Consider the following 15381-nt stretch of genomic DNA (forward strand, 5'->3'; position numbering starts at 1 on the left):
CGAGCTCATCTAAGATGCACTGATGCAAAGTGGAAAAGTGTTCTGTGGTCTGACGAGTCCACATTTCAAATTATATTTGGAAACTGTGGACATGGTGTCCTCCGGAACAAAGAGGAAAATAACCATCCGGATTGTTATAGACGCAAAGTTCAAAAGCCAGCATCTGTGATGGTATGGGGGTGTATTAGTGGCCAAGGCATGGGTAACTTACACATCTGTGAAGGCACCATTAATGCTGAAAGGTACATACAGGTTTTGGAGCAACATATGTTGTCATCCAAGCAACGTTATCATGCTTATTTCAGCAAAACAATGCCAAGCCACACTTCGTAGTAAAAGAGTGCAGGTACTTTCCTGGCCCGCCTGCAGTCCAGACATGTCTTCCATGGAAAATGTGTGGCGCATTATGAAGCGTAAAATACGACAGCGGAGACCCCGGACTGTTGACTGAAGCTCTACATAAAACAAGAATGGGAAAGAATTCCACTTTCAAAGCTTCAACAATTAGTTTCCTCAGTTCCCAAACGTTTATTGAGTGTTGTTAAAAGAAAAGGGGATGTAACACAGTGGTGAACATGCCCTTTCCCAACTACTTTGGCACGTGTTGCAGCCATGAAATTCTAAGTTAAGTACTATTTGCAAAAAAAAAAAAAAAGTTTATGAGTTTGAACATCAAATATGTTGTCTTTGTAGCATATTCAACTGAATATGGGTTGAAAACGATTTGCAAATCATTGTATTCTGTTTATATTTTCCAATAACACAATTCCCCAACTCATATGGAAACGGGGTTTGTACTTAATGTTAATACACTTTTTCTTTGTTGTAAGTTATTTTGTTTACCAATGTTATGCAGAGGTTTATTTATAATAAACATTCTACAGACAAATGACAATAGTTTTAGCATGCAGGGAATAACAAAAACAATAACTGATTTATATCCATTTAATTGGTGTTTGCCCCCAAACAATTACAACTAAAACCAAACTTTTAGATTAAAAAAAAAAACATTGTATGAAAAACACACACACAAGTACAGTAGTCTTATGAGAGTTCAAACCCCGGCCAAGTCATACCAAAGACTATAAACTTGTGAGCCATTACCTCCCTGCATGATACTCAGCATCAAGGGTTGGAATTGGGGGTTGAATCACCATAAATGATTCTCGGGCGAGGCCACGGCTGCTGCTCACTGCTCCCCTCCCCTCCCAGGGGGTGATCAAGGGTGATGGTCACATGCAGAGAATAATTTCGCCACATCTAGTGTGTGTGTGACATTCATTGGCACTTTAACTTTAATAATGTACAGTATTCTCTTCGGAGAGCGGACTTTTACAGTTCCAGCTGCTTCTACATCAAACACATCATCAACACCTTCCCATATTTTCATGGATAAATGTTTAGATGTGATTTTAACAACCGTGGCGCAGACTAGCTCAAACTGCTTCACCAAGTTAGCTAGCAACATGCTCGGTCAAGCTTTAAATGATTTCTTTTTTTAATTCAATGAAGATTGAATTGAATTTAATTATATTTATATCGCGCTTTTTCTCTAGTGACTCAAAGCGCTTTACATAGTGAAACCCAATAACAAAGTTACATTCAAACCAGTGTGGGTGGCACTGGGAGCAGGTGGGTAAAGTGTCTTGCCCAAGGACACAACGGCAGTGACTAGGATGGCGGAAGCGGGAATCGAACCTGCAACCCTCAAGTTGCTGGTACGGCCACTCTACCAACCGAGCTAAACCGCCATTTATTCTTCTCGGCACTGGCATCCACACTCACTTCCTTCACAACCAAACACGAAGTTATGTCCATATCTACAATCGCTCCGCCATCTAGTGGCGGGAAGGTTCGTAACCATACTTGCCAACCCTCCCGGATTTTCCGGGAGACTCCCGAAATTCAGCGCCTGTCACAAAAACCTCCCGGGGACAAATTTTCTCCCGAAATTCAGTCGGAGCTGGAGGCCACGCCCCCTCCAGGTCCATGCGGACCTGAGTGAGGACAGCCTGTTTTCACGTCCGCTTTCCCCACAATATAAACAGCGTGTCTGCCCAATGACGTTATAACCGTAGAATGATGGAGGGCGAGTTCTTGGTTTCTTATGTGGGTTTATTGTTAGGCAGTCTCATTAACGTCCTCCCGGCGCGGTAACAACACACAACAACAGCAGTCATGTTTTCGTCTGCCGTAAACAGCAATGTTGTGACGCTCTTAAACAGGACAACACTGCCATCTACTGTAATACCCTCCTCAATTCACATGTAAATAACCTAATGTAAATAATCAAATGTACTTCTAATGTATATACTTGTTCTTATGCTATCTGAACTCACTATGTCACATATCCTACTAAGTAAGACCTACACTGTTTCAATGTCCATTTCTCTGTTGATGCAATTGTTGATGACTGAAGTACTGATATCAACCAAAGCTCCTCATCCCACCCCCCGGATAGTCCATCCATCCATTTTGTACTGCTTATTCCCTTTGGGGCGCTGGTGCCTATCTCAGCTACAATCGGGCGGCGGAAGGCGGGGTACACCCTGGACAACTCGCCACGTCATTGCAGGGCCAACACAGATAGACAGACAACATTCATACTCAAATTCACACACTAGGGACCATTTAGTGTTGCCAATCAACCTATCCCCAGGTGCATGTCTTTGGAGGTGGGAGGGGCCTATACCCAGGTGCATGTCTTTGGGGGTTGGAGGGGCCTATACCCAGGTGCATGTCTTTGGACGTGGGAGGAAGCCGGAGTACCCGAAGGGAACCCACGCATTCACGGGGAGAAAATGCAAACTCCACACAGAAAGATCCTGAGCCCGGGATTGAACCCAGGACTACTCAGGACCTTTGTATTGTGAGGCAGATGCACTAACCCCTCTGCCACCGTCAAGCCCACCCCCACCCGGATTGTAAATAATGTAAATAATTCAATGTACATACTATGATGATTAACTTGTGAGATGACTGTATTATGCTGATAGTATATATTTGTACCATGAATTGATTAACGTGGACCCCGACTTAAACAAGTTGAAAAACTTATTGGGGTGTTACAATTTAGCGGTCAATTATACGGAATATGTACTGTACTGTGCAATCTAATAATAAAAGTTTAAATCAATCAATCATGCATAGGTGACAATAACATCTGCGGCTTTTAGAGAGTGCAGTGCACAACTGCGCACACAACAGTTGTAAAATATACTCCTCCCCTCTTAGCCACGCCCCCCACCCCGCCCCCGACCACGCCCCCCACCTCCCGAAATCGGAGGTCTCAAGGTTGGCAAGTATGCCCGTAACACAAACACATGCTGGCAACCTAAATCATAACAAATATGAGACAGCTTGGATCTTGGAAAGCACTCGTAACCCTTCTAAAGACTTTGCTATTTAGGGACCGAATGTCCCTTAGGGACAGAGGACACTATTGTATTTCTAAGGTTTTATTATTATTATACTGCCGCCTCTTTGAGCTGTAATTTGCCCCCCTTAAAGGCCTACTGAAAGCCACTACTGGCGACCACGCAGTCTGATAGTTTATACATCAATGATTAAATATTAACATTACAACACATGCCAATACGGCCGCTTTAGTTTACTAAATTGCTTTTTTAAATTTCCCACAAAGTTACCTGTTGAAAACGTCGCGGAATGATGAGGCGTGCGCGTGACGTCACCGGTGGTAGCAGATATGTTCTTCCAGCACCGATCACAGCTAAAAGTAGTCTGTTTTATCGCATAATTACACAGTATTCTGGACCCCTGTGTTGCTGAATCTTTTGCAATTTGTTCAATTAATAATGGAGACATCAAAGAAGAAAGATGTAGGTGGAAAGATTGCAGCCGGCTGTACCAAAACAGTTTGTTGTGAAGCTTTAATATGGAACAGAGCGGTCAAGTGAACATGTTTCTCTACCACATGTCAACCGGCAGGTTTCTGTGAGAAAATTGTGGTAATAAGTCGGCTCTTACCGGAGACATGAGCGGAGCTTGCAGCTGCGACTTTCTTGGCTCCTTCATGGCTTCTATCAGAGACACTGGCGGTCACCACACGCCTCCAACTTTCATGTATGACTATAAAATCTCACTAAAACACTAGTAACACAATAAGCAGATAAGGGATTTTCCAGAATTATGTGACTAATATCATCTGAATCGCTCCCCATGCCCTCGCCTTTTTTCTTCTTCTTCTAGTCATTCACTCTCACTTTCCTCATCCACAAATCTTTCATCCTCGCTCAAATTAATGGGGAAATTGTTGCTTTCTCGGTCCGAATCGCTTTAGCTGCTGCTGTCCATGATTGTAAACAATGTTCAAATGTGAGGAGCTACACAACTCGTGACGTCACGCGCAAATCGTCTGCTACTTCCGGTACAGGCAAGGCTTCTTTATTAGCGACCAAAAGTTGCGAACTTTATCGTGGATGTTCTCTACTAAATCCTTTCAGCAAAAATATGGCAATATCGCGAAATGATCAAGTATGACACATAGAATGGACCTGCTATCCCCGTTTAAATAAGAACATCTCATTCCAGAAGGCCTTTGACATGCTTCAAAACTCACCAAATTTTTACACACATATCAGGACTGGGGAAAATTGCCATCTAATAAAAAAACAAACCCCAAAACTCAGAATTGCACTCTTGCGCCTCCTAGGAAAAAACACGGACAAAACTGCTTGTAACTTCCTTTAGGAATGTCGTAAAGACATGAATCAAAAACCTCTATGTAGGTCTGACTTAGACCTACATCTCATAAAATGACATCCTTCAGCAAAAATTAACAGGAAGTTGGCAAACACCCCTTCAAAACAAAAGTTTCCTAAAAAAAAAATGTAATTTTTGCCTCTTCCTTACACCCACTCCCTTCTACAGTCTCCTCCCGCTGGAGAGTCACCACCTTTAACACATTTTCTGGGGGGAAAAACAGCATTGGGTTGAGTTTTCTTGCCCTCATGTGAGATCTGTGTCAAGGATGTCGTTGTGGCTCGTGCAGCCCTTTGAGACACTTGTGATTAAGGACTCTATAAAAAAAACTTTGACGATTGATTGATATAATAAGCGGTACGTTTACCAGTAACAATTCATCTAAATACTTTTAGGTCCGGTACAGTAGCTTGATGTAACGTGGGATGCTACTTTTGATGTGGTTTCATGTCGCCCACAACCAAAACCACTTTGACATCCCTGCTCTACAGTAATGACATGGAATAGTGAAGTGTGAATTATATTTATTTTAGCTGTCCATATTATGCACCGTTGTCAAGCTGCTCGAGCAAACGTCGACAAAAAAACGGCCCACAAGTTAGAATTTGGACATTTAGATTTAACAAGGGTTGGGAAAATTGGGCTGTCAAAGTTACCGCGTCAACTCATGTGATTAATCACAAAAGATTATTCCATTAATAGTATATAAGCACAGATTAATCACAAAAATATTGCATTAATAATGTATAAATGCAGATTAATCACAAAAGAGTATTGCACAAATAATGTATAAATGTAAATTAATCACAAAGGACTATTGCATTGATAATGTATAAACGCAGATTAATTAGAAAAGATTATTGCATTAATAATGTATGAGTGCAGATTAATCACAAAAGATTATTGCACTAATAATGTATAAATGTAAATTAATCACAAAAGATTATTGCATTGATCATGTATAAACGCAGATTAATTAGAAAAGATTATAGCATTAATAATGTATGAGTGCAGATTAATCACAAAAGATTATTGCACTAATAATGTATAAATGTAAATTAATCACAAAAGATTATTGCATTGATAATGTATAAACGCAGATTAATCAGAAAGATTATTGCACTAACTTTGTATAAATGCAGATTAATCACAAGATTATTGCATTAACAATGTATAAAATTTAATTAATCACAAAAGATTATTGCACCAATAATGTATAAATGTAAATTAATCACAAAAGATTATTGCATTAATTATGTATAAATACAGTTTAATCACAAACAATTATTGCATTAATTATGTGTAAACGCACATTAATCAGAAAAGATTATTGCATTAATAATGTATAAATGTGGATTAATCACAAAAGATTATTGCATTGATAATGTTTAAACACGGATTAATCAGAAAAGATTTTTGCATTAAAAATGTAAAAATGTAAATTAATCACAAAGGATTATTGTAGTAATAATATATAAACACAGATTAATCACAAAAGATTATTGCATTAATAATTTATAAATGCAGAATAATCACAAAAGATTATTGCATTAATGGATTAATGTAAATTAATCACAAAAAATTGTTGCACTAAGAGTATAGCATTAAATTAATCACAAAAGATTATTGCACTAATTATGTATAAACGCAGATTAATCACAAGATCATTGCATTAATTATGTATAAATGCGGATTAATCACAAAAGATTATTGCATTGATAATGTATAAACACAGATTAATCAAAAAGATTATTGCATTAATAATGGATAAATGTAAATTAATCACAAAATATTATTGCACTAATAATATATAAACACAGATTAATCACAAAAGATTATTGCATTAATAATTTATAAATGCAGAATAATTACAAGAAATGATTGCATTATAATGGATTAATGTAAATTAATAACAAAAAATTATTGCACTAAGAGTATAGCATTAAATTAATCACAAAAGATTATTGCACTAATTATGTATAAACGCAGATTAATCACAAGATCATTGCATTAATTATGTATACATGCGGATTAATCACAAAAGATTATTGCATTGATAATGTATAAACACAGTTTAATCAGAAAAGATTATTGCATTAATAATGGATAAATGTAAATCAATCACAAAATATTATTGCACTAATAATATATAAACACAGATTAATCACAAAAGATTATTGCATTAATAATTTATAAATGCAGAATAATTACAAGAAATGATTGCATTATAATGGATTAATGTAAATTAATAACAAAAAATGATTGCACTAAGAGTATAGCATTAAATTAATCACAAAAGATTATTGCACTAATTATGTATAAACGCAGATTAATCACAAGATCATTGCATTAATTATGTATAAATGCGGATTAATCACAAAAGATTATTGCATTAATAATGTATGAATGTAAATTAATCACAAAATATTATTGCATTAATAATTTATAAATGCAAATTAATCAGAAAAGATTATTGCATTAATGATATATTAATGTATAAAATTAAATTAATCAGAAAAGATTATTGCATTAATTATGTATAAACACAGATTAATCACAAACAATTATTGCATTAATTATGTATAAACGCACATTAATCAGAAAAGATTATTGTATTAATAATGTATAAATGGAAATTAATCACAAAATATTATTGCACTAATAATATATAAACGCAGATTAATCACAAAATATTATTGCATTAATAATTTATAAATGCAAATGAATAAAAAAAGATTATTGCATTAATAATGTATTAATGTAAATTAATCAGAAAATATTATTGCACTAATATATAAACGCAGATTAATCACAAAAGATTATTGTATTAATAATGTATAAAATTAAATTAATCAGAAAAGATTATTGTATTAATTATGTATAAACGCACATTAATCAGAAAAGATTATTGCATTAATAATGTATAAATGGAAATTAATCACAAAATATTATTGCACTAATAATATACAAACGCAGATTAATCACAAAAGATTATTGCATTGATAATTTATACATGCAAATTAATCAAAAAAGATTATTGCATTAATAATGTATTAATGTATAAAATTAAATTAATCAGAAAAGATTATTGCATTAACTATGTATAAACACAGATTAATCACAAACAATTATTGCATTAATTATGTATAAACGCACATTAATCACAAAAGATTATTGCATGAATGATGTATAAATGCGGATTAATCACAAAAGATGATTGCATTAATCATTTATAAATGCAGAATAATCACAAAAGATTATTGCATTAATAATGTATAAACACAGATTATGTATTTGAAGGCCCTTTACCTTAACCATGGATGTTCTCTATTGGCAAAGCAGGTTGTCATAGATGTCAGCTCTTCAACTGAATTTAAATTATGCACATAGGTTTCGATTTTTCGTGATTGGAATGATTAATCGATACGATTAATCTGGTAAAAAAAAAATGTTTTAATAGAACTAGAAAAACACCTTTTCCCCCAGGTAAAGGACATATGAATTAAATGAGAATTACAGTATTGGTTGTGTTTGCCAAGAAAGAGGAGAACTTCCTGCAGGTTTCCTTCAGAGAAAGCCAAGAAGGAGAGTGAATTATCCAAAGTGTCTGCTGCTGCTGATGAAAATCCAGGAAAGGAGCTCTCCTAACTTGACACGCGTGCGATAGGAATAATATCAGGCTACACAAAACCTGCTTTTGGCGTAATCTTCTTAAAAGTCTCAGAGCCGCGGAAAAGAAGGCGGCTGCTTTTATGCAAGCTCCATTTGGAGCAGCTTCAAGTTGAAACCGGGACGTCTTAATAATTACACTTTTAGGGCTTTGGGGGCTGAAATGCTATACAAAGTTTATAATAATGCATATAATACTACAATTACTATCAACAACACCCATCAAAGATCTTCTATATGACAAAGGTGCTGTTTTTAAGGACTTGCTGAAGACATGCTAATCAAAGGGCCTTCACATCCTCCGTATGACAGAGGTGCTTTTGAAGGATTTCTGGAAAAAATGCTAGTCAAAGATCCTTTCTAAAAAAGCACTTTAGTATGTTAAGGAATTAGCTCCAAAACGATGGTAAAAGATCCTCTATACGACAAAAGTGCTGTTTTCAAAGACTTTCTGGAAAAAACGCTAGTCAAAGATCCTTTATAAGACAGCACTTTAGTATGTTTCAGAATTAGCTCCAAAACGATGATAAAAGAGCCTCTATATGACAGAAAGGCTGTTTTTAAGGACTTTCTGGAAACACACTAATCAAAGGGCCTTCATAAGAAAGTGTTTTGGTATTTTCAGAAATTCGCTCCAAAATGCTTGTCAAAGATCCTCCATATGACAGAGGCGCTGTTTGCAAGGATTTTCTGGAAACATGTTAGTCAAAGATCCTTTATGAGAAAACACTCTGGTGTTGTGATCCTCCATATGACAGAGGCGTTTTTTTCAAGGACATTCTGGACAAAAACACCAGTCAAAGATCCTTTATAAGAAAACACTGGTATTTTTAGTCATCTGCTACAAAAACGCCCATCAAAGATCATCTATACGACAGAGGTGCTGTTTTTAAGGACTTGCTGAAGACATGCTAATCAAAGGGCTTTCATATCCTCCGTACTCCGTATGACAGAGGTGCTTTTGAAGGATTTCTGGAAAAAATGCTAGTCAAAGATCCTTTCTAAAAAAGCACTTTAGTATGTTAAGGAATTAGCTCCAAAACGATGGTAAAAGATCCTCTATATGACAAAAGTGCTGTTTTTAAGGACTTTCTGGAAAAAACGCTCGTCAAAGATCCTTTATAAGACAGCACTTTAGTATGTTTCAGAATTAGCTCCAAAATGATGGTAAAAGATCCTCCATATGACAGAAAAGCTGTTTTTTAGGACTTTCTGGAAACATGCTAATCAAAGGGCCTTCATCAGAAAGTGTTTTGGTATTTTCAGAAATTTGCTCCAAAATGCTTGTCAAAGATCCTCCATATGACAGAGGCACTGTGTGTTAGGATTTCCTGAAAACATGTTAGTCAAAGATCCTTTATGAGAAAACACTCTGGTGTTTTGATCCTCCATATGACAGAGGCGTTTTTTTCAAGGACATTTTGGACAAAAACACTAGTCAAAGATCCTTTATAAGAAAACACTGGTATTTTTAGTCATCTGCTACAAAAACGCCCATCAAAGATCATCTATACGACAGAGGTGCTGTTTTTAAGGACTTGCTGAAGACATGCTAATCAAAGGGCCTTCATATCCTCCGTACTCCGTATGACAGAGGTGCTTTTGAAGGATTTCTGGAAAAAATGCTAGTCAAAGATCCTTTCTAAAAAAGCACTTTAGTATGTTAAGGAATTAGCTCCAAAACGATGGTAAAAGATCCTCTATATGACAAAAGTGCTGTTTTTAAGGACTTTCTGGAAAAAACGCTCGTCAAAGATCCTTTATAAGACAGCACTTTAGTATGTTTCAGAATTAGCTCCAAAATGATGGTAAAAGATCCTCCATATGACAGAAAAGCTGTTTTTTAGGACTTTCTGGAAACATGCTAATCAAAGGGCCTTCATCAGAAAGTGTTTTGGTATTTTCAGAAATTTGCTCCAAAATGCTTGTCAAAGATCCTCCATATGACAGAGGCACTGTGTGTTAGGATTTCCTGAAAACATGTTAGTCAAAGATCCTTTATGAGAAAACACTCTGGTGTTTTGATCCTCCATATGACAGAGGCGTTTTTTTCAAGGACATTTTGGACAAAAACACTAGTCAAAGATCCTTTATAAGAAAACACTGGTATTTTTAGTCATCTGCTACAAAAACGCCCATCAAAGATCATCTATACGACAGAGGTGCTGTTTTTAAGGACTTGCTGAAGACATGCTAATCAAAGGGCCTTCATATCCTCCGTACTCCGTATGACAGAGGTGCTTTTGAAGGATTTCTGGAAAAAATGCTAGTCAAAGATCCTTTCTAAAAAAGCACTTTAGTATGTTAAGGAATTAGCTCCAAAACGATGGTAAAAGATCCTCTATATGACAAAAGTGCTGTTTTTAAGGACTTTCTGGAAAAAACGCTCGTCAAAGATCCTTTATAAGACAGCACTTTAGTATGTTTCAGAATTAGCTCCAAAATGATGGTAAAAGATCCTCCATATGACAGAAATGCTGTTTTTTAGGACTTTCTGGAAACACGCTAATCAAAGGGCCTTCATAAGAAAGTGTTTTGGTATTTTCAGAAATTCGCTCCAAAATGCTTGTCAAAGATCCTCCATATGAGAGGCGCTGTTTGTAAGGATTTTCTGGAAACATGTTAGTCAAAGATCCTTTATGAGAAAACACTCTGGTGTTGTGATCCTCCATATGACAGAGGCGTTTTTTTCAAGGACATTTTGAACAAAAACACTAGTCAAAGATCCTTTATAAGAAAACACTGGTATTTTTAGTCATCTGCTACAAAAACGCCAATCAAAGATCATCCATTGGACAGCAGCACTATTTTTAAGGACTTGCGGAAGACGTGCTAATCAAAGGGCCTTCATATCCTCCGTATGACAGAGGTGCTTTTGAAGGATTTCTGGAAAAAATGCTAGTCAAAGACCCTTTTTAAAAAAGCACTTTAGTATGTTTAGGAATTAGCTCCAAAACGCTGGTAAAAGATCCTCTATATGACAAAAGAGCTGTTTTTAAGGACTTTCTGAAAACACGCTAGTTAAAGATCCTTCATTAGCAAGTGTTTTGGTATTTTCAGAAATTCGCTCCAAAATGTTTGTCAAAGATCCATCATATGACAGAGGCGTTTTTAAGGACATTCTGGACAAAAACACTAGTCAAAGATCCTTTATAAGAAACCACTGTAGTATGTCTAGGAATTAGGCCCAAAACGCTGGTAAAAGATCTTCCATATGACAAACGTGCCGTTTTTAAGGACATTGTGGAAAAACATTAGTCAAAAATCCTTTATAAGAAAGCACTTCAGTAGGTTTACGAATTAGCTTTAAAATGGTAGTAAAAGATCCTGTATATGAGGGAAGTGCTGTTTTAACGACTTTCTGGAAGAAAAAAAAAACGCTAGTCAAAGATCCTTTATCAGGAAGCACTTTAAGTATGTTTAGTAATTAGCTTCAAAATGCTTGTAAAAGATCCTCAATATGACAGAAGTGCTGTTTTGAAGGACATTCTGGAAAAAACAGTAGTCAAAGATCCTTTATAAGAAAGCACTTTAGTAGGTTTACGAATTAGCTTGAAAATGCTGGTAAAAGATTCTGTATATGACAGAAGTGCTGTTTTAGGGACTTTCTGCGGAAAAAAAAAAACGCTAGTCAAAGATCCTTTATAAGAAAGCACTTTAGTTTACGAATTAGCTTGAAAATGCTGGTAAAAGATTCTGTTTATGACAGAAGTGCTGTTTTAAGGACTTTCTGGAAAAAAAACACTAGTCAAAGATCCTTTATAAGAAAGCACTTTAAGTATGTTTAGTAATTAGCTTCAAAATGCTTGTAAAAGATCCTCAATATGACAGAAGTGCTGTTTTGAAGGACATTCTGGAAAAAAGAGTAGTCAAAGATCCCTTATAAGAAAGCACTTTAGTAGGTTTATGAATTAGCTTGAAAATGCTGGTAAAAGATTCTGTTTATGACAGAAGTGCTGTTTTAAGGACTTTCTGGGAAAAAAAACGCTAGTCAGAGACCCTTTATAAGAAAGCACTTTGGTAGGTTTACGAATCAGCTTCAAAATGCTGGTAAAAGATTCTGTTTATGACAGAAGTGCTGTTTTAAGGACTTTCTGGAAAAAAAAACGCTAGTCAAAGACCCTTTTTAAAAAAGCACTTAGTATGTTTAGGAATTAGCTCCAAAACGCTGGTAAAAGATCCTCTATATGACAAAAGAGCTGTTTTTAAGGACTTTCTGAAAACACTCTAGTTAAAGATCCTTCATTAGCAAGTGTTTTGGTATTTTCAGAAATTCGCTCCAAAATGTTTGTCAAAGATCATCCATATGACAGAGGCGTTTTTAAGGACATTCTGGACAAAAACACTAGTCAAAGATCCTTTATAAGAAACCACTGTAGTATGTTTAGGAATTAGGCCCAAAACGCTGGTAAAAGATCTTCCATATGACAAAAGTGCTGTTTTTAAGGACATTGTGGAAAAACACTAGTCAAAAATCCTTTATAAGAAAGCACTTCAGTAGGTTTACGAATTAGCTTTAAAATGCTAGTAAAAGATCCTGTATATGAGGGGAGTGCTGTTTTAAGGACTTTCTGTGGAAAAAAAAAACCCTAGTCAAAGATCCTTTATCAGGAAGCACTTTACGTATGTTTAGTAATTAGCTTCACAATGCTTGTAAAATATCCTCAATATGACAGAAGTGCTGTTTTGAAGGACATTTCTGGAAAAAACAGTAGTCAAAGATCCTTTATAAGAAAGCACTTAAGTAGGTTTACGAATTAGCTTGAAAATGCTGGTAAAAGATTCTGTATATGACAGAAGTGCTGTTTTAGGGGCTTTCTGCGGAAAAAAAAACGCTAGTCAAAGATCCTTTATAAGAAAGCACTTTGGTAGGTTTACGAATTAGCTTCAAAATGCTGGTCAAAGATTCTGTTTATGACAGAAGTGCTGTTTTAAGGACTTTCTGGGGAAAAAAACACTAGTCAAAGATCCTATTTAAGAAAGCACTTTAAGTATGTTTAGTAATTAGCTTCAAAATGCTTGTAAAAGATCCTCAATATGACAGAAGTGCTGTTTTGAAGGACATTCTGGAAAAAAGAGTAGTCAAAGATCCCTTATAAGAAAGCACTTTAGTAGGTTTATGAATTAGCTTGAAAACGCTGGTAAAAGATTCTGTTTATGACAGAAGTGCTGTTTTAACGACTTTCTGGGGAAAAAAACGCTAGTCAAAGATCCTTTATAAGAAAGCACTTTAAGTATGTTTAGTAATTAGCTTCAAAATGGTTGTAAAATATCCTCAATATGACAGAAGTGCGGTTTTGAAGGACATTTCTGGAAAAAACAGTAGTCAAAGATCCTTTATAAGAAAGCACTTTAGTAGGTTTACGAATCAGCTTGAAAATGCTGGTAAAAGATTCTGTTTATGACAGAAGTGCTGTTTTAGGGGCTTTCTGCGGAAAAAAAAACGCTAGTCAAAGATATTTTATAAGAAAGCACTTTGGTAGGTTTACGAATCAGCTTCAAAATGCTGGTAAAAGATTCTGTTTATGACAGAAGTGCTGTTTTAAGGACTTTCTGGGAAAAAAAACGCTAGTCAAAGATCCTTTATAAGAAAGCACTTTAAGTATGTTTAGTAATTAGCTTCAAAATGCTGGTAAAAGATCCTCAATATGACAGAAGTGCTGTTTTGAAGGACATTCTGGAAAAAAGAGTAGTCAACGATCCTTTATAAGAAAGCACTTTAGTAGGTTTATGAATTAGCTTGAAAATGCTGGTATAAGATTCTGTTTATGACATAAGGACTTTCTGGAAAAAAAAACGCTAGTCAAAGATCCTATATAAGAAAGCACTTTAAGTATGTTTAATAATTAGCTTCAAAATGCTTGTAAAAGATCCTCAATATGACAGAAGTGTATAAGAAAGCACTTTAGTATGTTCAGGAATTAGCTCCAAAACGATGGTAAAAGATCCTCTATATGAAAAAGGCTTGTCAAAGATCCTTTATTTGAAAACACTCTGGTGTTTTGATGGTCTGTGACAGAGGTGCTTTCTACGGGTTTCTGGGAGAAGGCTTTGAAAAGGCATTGATCTGAGCCAGCAGGTCTGGTTGGGACACAAGGAGCGCCCGGTGACGCTCTGCTCTCATGGAACATCGATGGTGAAACCCCGTCACCCGACCTGAATGCCAGATGACAAAGTAAGACTGTCTTATGTATTTTTTAATGCCGCATCAATCTTTTATTCGCACCCAGTCACATTTTTGGAAGAAAAAGCTAAAAAAAAAAAAAAAAAAAAAAAAAAAAAAAGTACAATCCTCCTTCACCTTCCATGCAGTCTGAGCAGTTTTTTTTTATCCATTAAAAGGTTAGTAGAAACTTCTGGAAAGAATGTGAAACTTTTTGTCAAAAGTTTAAGAAAAGCAATTGTCAAAATGTTCTAAATCAGACACTTTTTAAGAGAAATTATGGTCAAACTTCACTTTTTAAAAATGTTGTCCATCATACACAATCCTGATGTGAGACAAAACCATACGTCTTCCCTTTAATGTCTGTCCTAAATAGTAAAAAACTGCTAGTAGGAGGTGGCTAACATGCTTTAAGTATGTATGTAACGTACAAACATGTTTATTCATCTAATATTTACAGTATTTTGCTAATTTTTGGCATTGCTGTAACTTTCTTCCACAGATCCTACTTTCCGTCAACAACAACAACAACAACAACAACAAAAACAAAAGACTTTGTGTGTTTGCTACCAGTAGTGGCAGACTTGCTGAGGGCATTGGAGCATTTTCATGCAACAGAGGGATGTCCGAAGGGTGGCCATTTGCAGATTCTAAAAAAAACAACACTTTTACTAAAAAAAAACATAAAAACATAAGTGGAACAAAAAAGTAAACAAGTGTAATATAATGAGGTGATGCTAATGAAATAAAACTGAAATTATTTGTTTTTTATTTATGTATATATATATATTTTTTGTTTTGTTTTTGTTTTTATTTATTTATATATA

At 35.5% G+C, this 15381-nt stretch overlaps 1 protein-coding gene and 1 long non-coding RNA gene across 5 annotated transcripts in view; one reads left to right on the top strand and one right to left on the bottom strand.

Annotated features, from left to right (window-relative positions):
• The window catches only part of LOC133550882 (uncharacterized), a 60048-nt gene extending 44749 nt beyond the window's left edge, over positions 1 to 15299 (top strand). Inside the window, exons 2-3 of the long non-coding RNA XR_009806396.1 lie at positions 14411 to 14566; positions 15057 to 15299. This is a non-coding gene — a long non-coding RNA (uncharacterized LOC133550882). The remainder of the gene's footprint in view (positions 1 to 14410; positions 14567 to 15056) is intronic.
• Positions 1 to 15381, bottom strand: part of gabbr2 (gamma-aminobutyric acid (GABA) B receptor, 2) — a 412418-nt gene that overhangs the window by 103666 nt on the left and 293371 nt on the right. The window lies entirely within an intron of this gene.

The sequence above is a fragment of the Nerophis ophidion genome, linkage group LG04 (assembly GCF_033978795.1).
Source record: "Nerophis ophidion isolate RoL-2023_Sa linkage group LG04, RoL_Noph_v1.0, whole genome shotgun sequence".
NCBI lineage: Eukaryota > Metazoa > Chordata > Actinopteri > Syngnathiformes > Syngnathidae > Nerophis > Nerophis ophidion.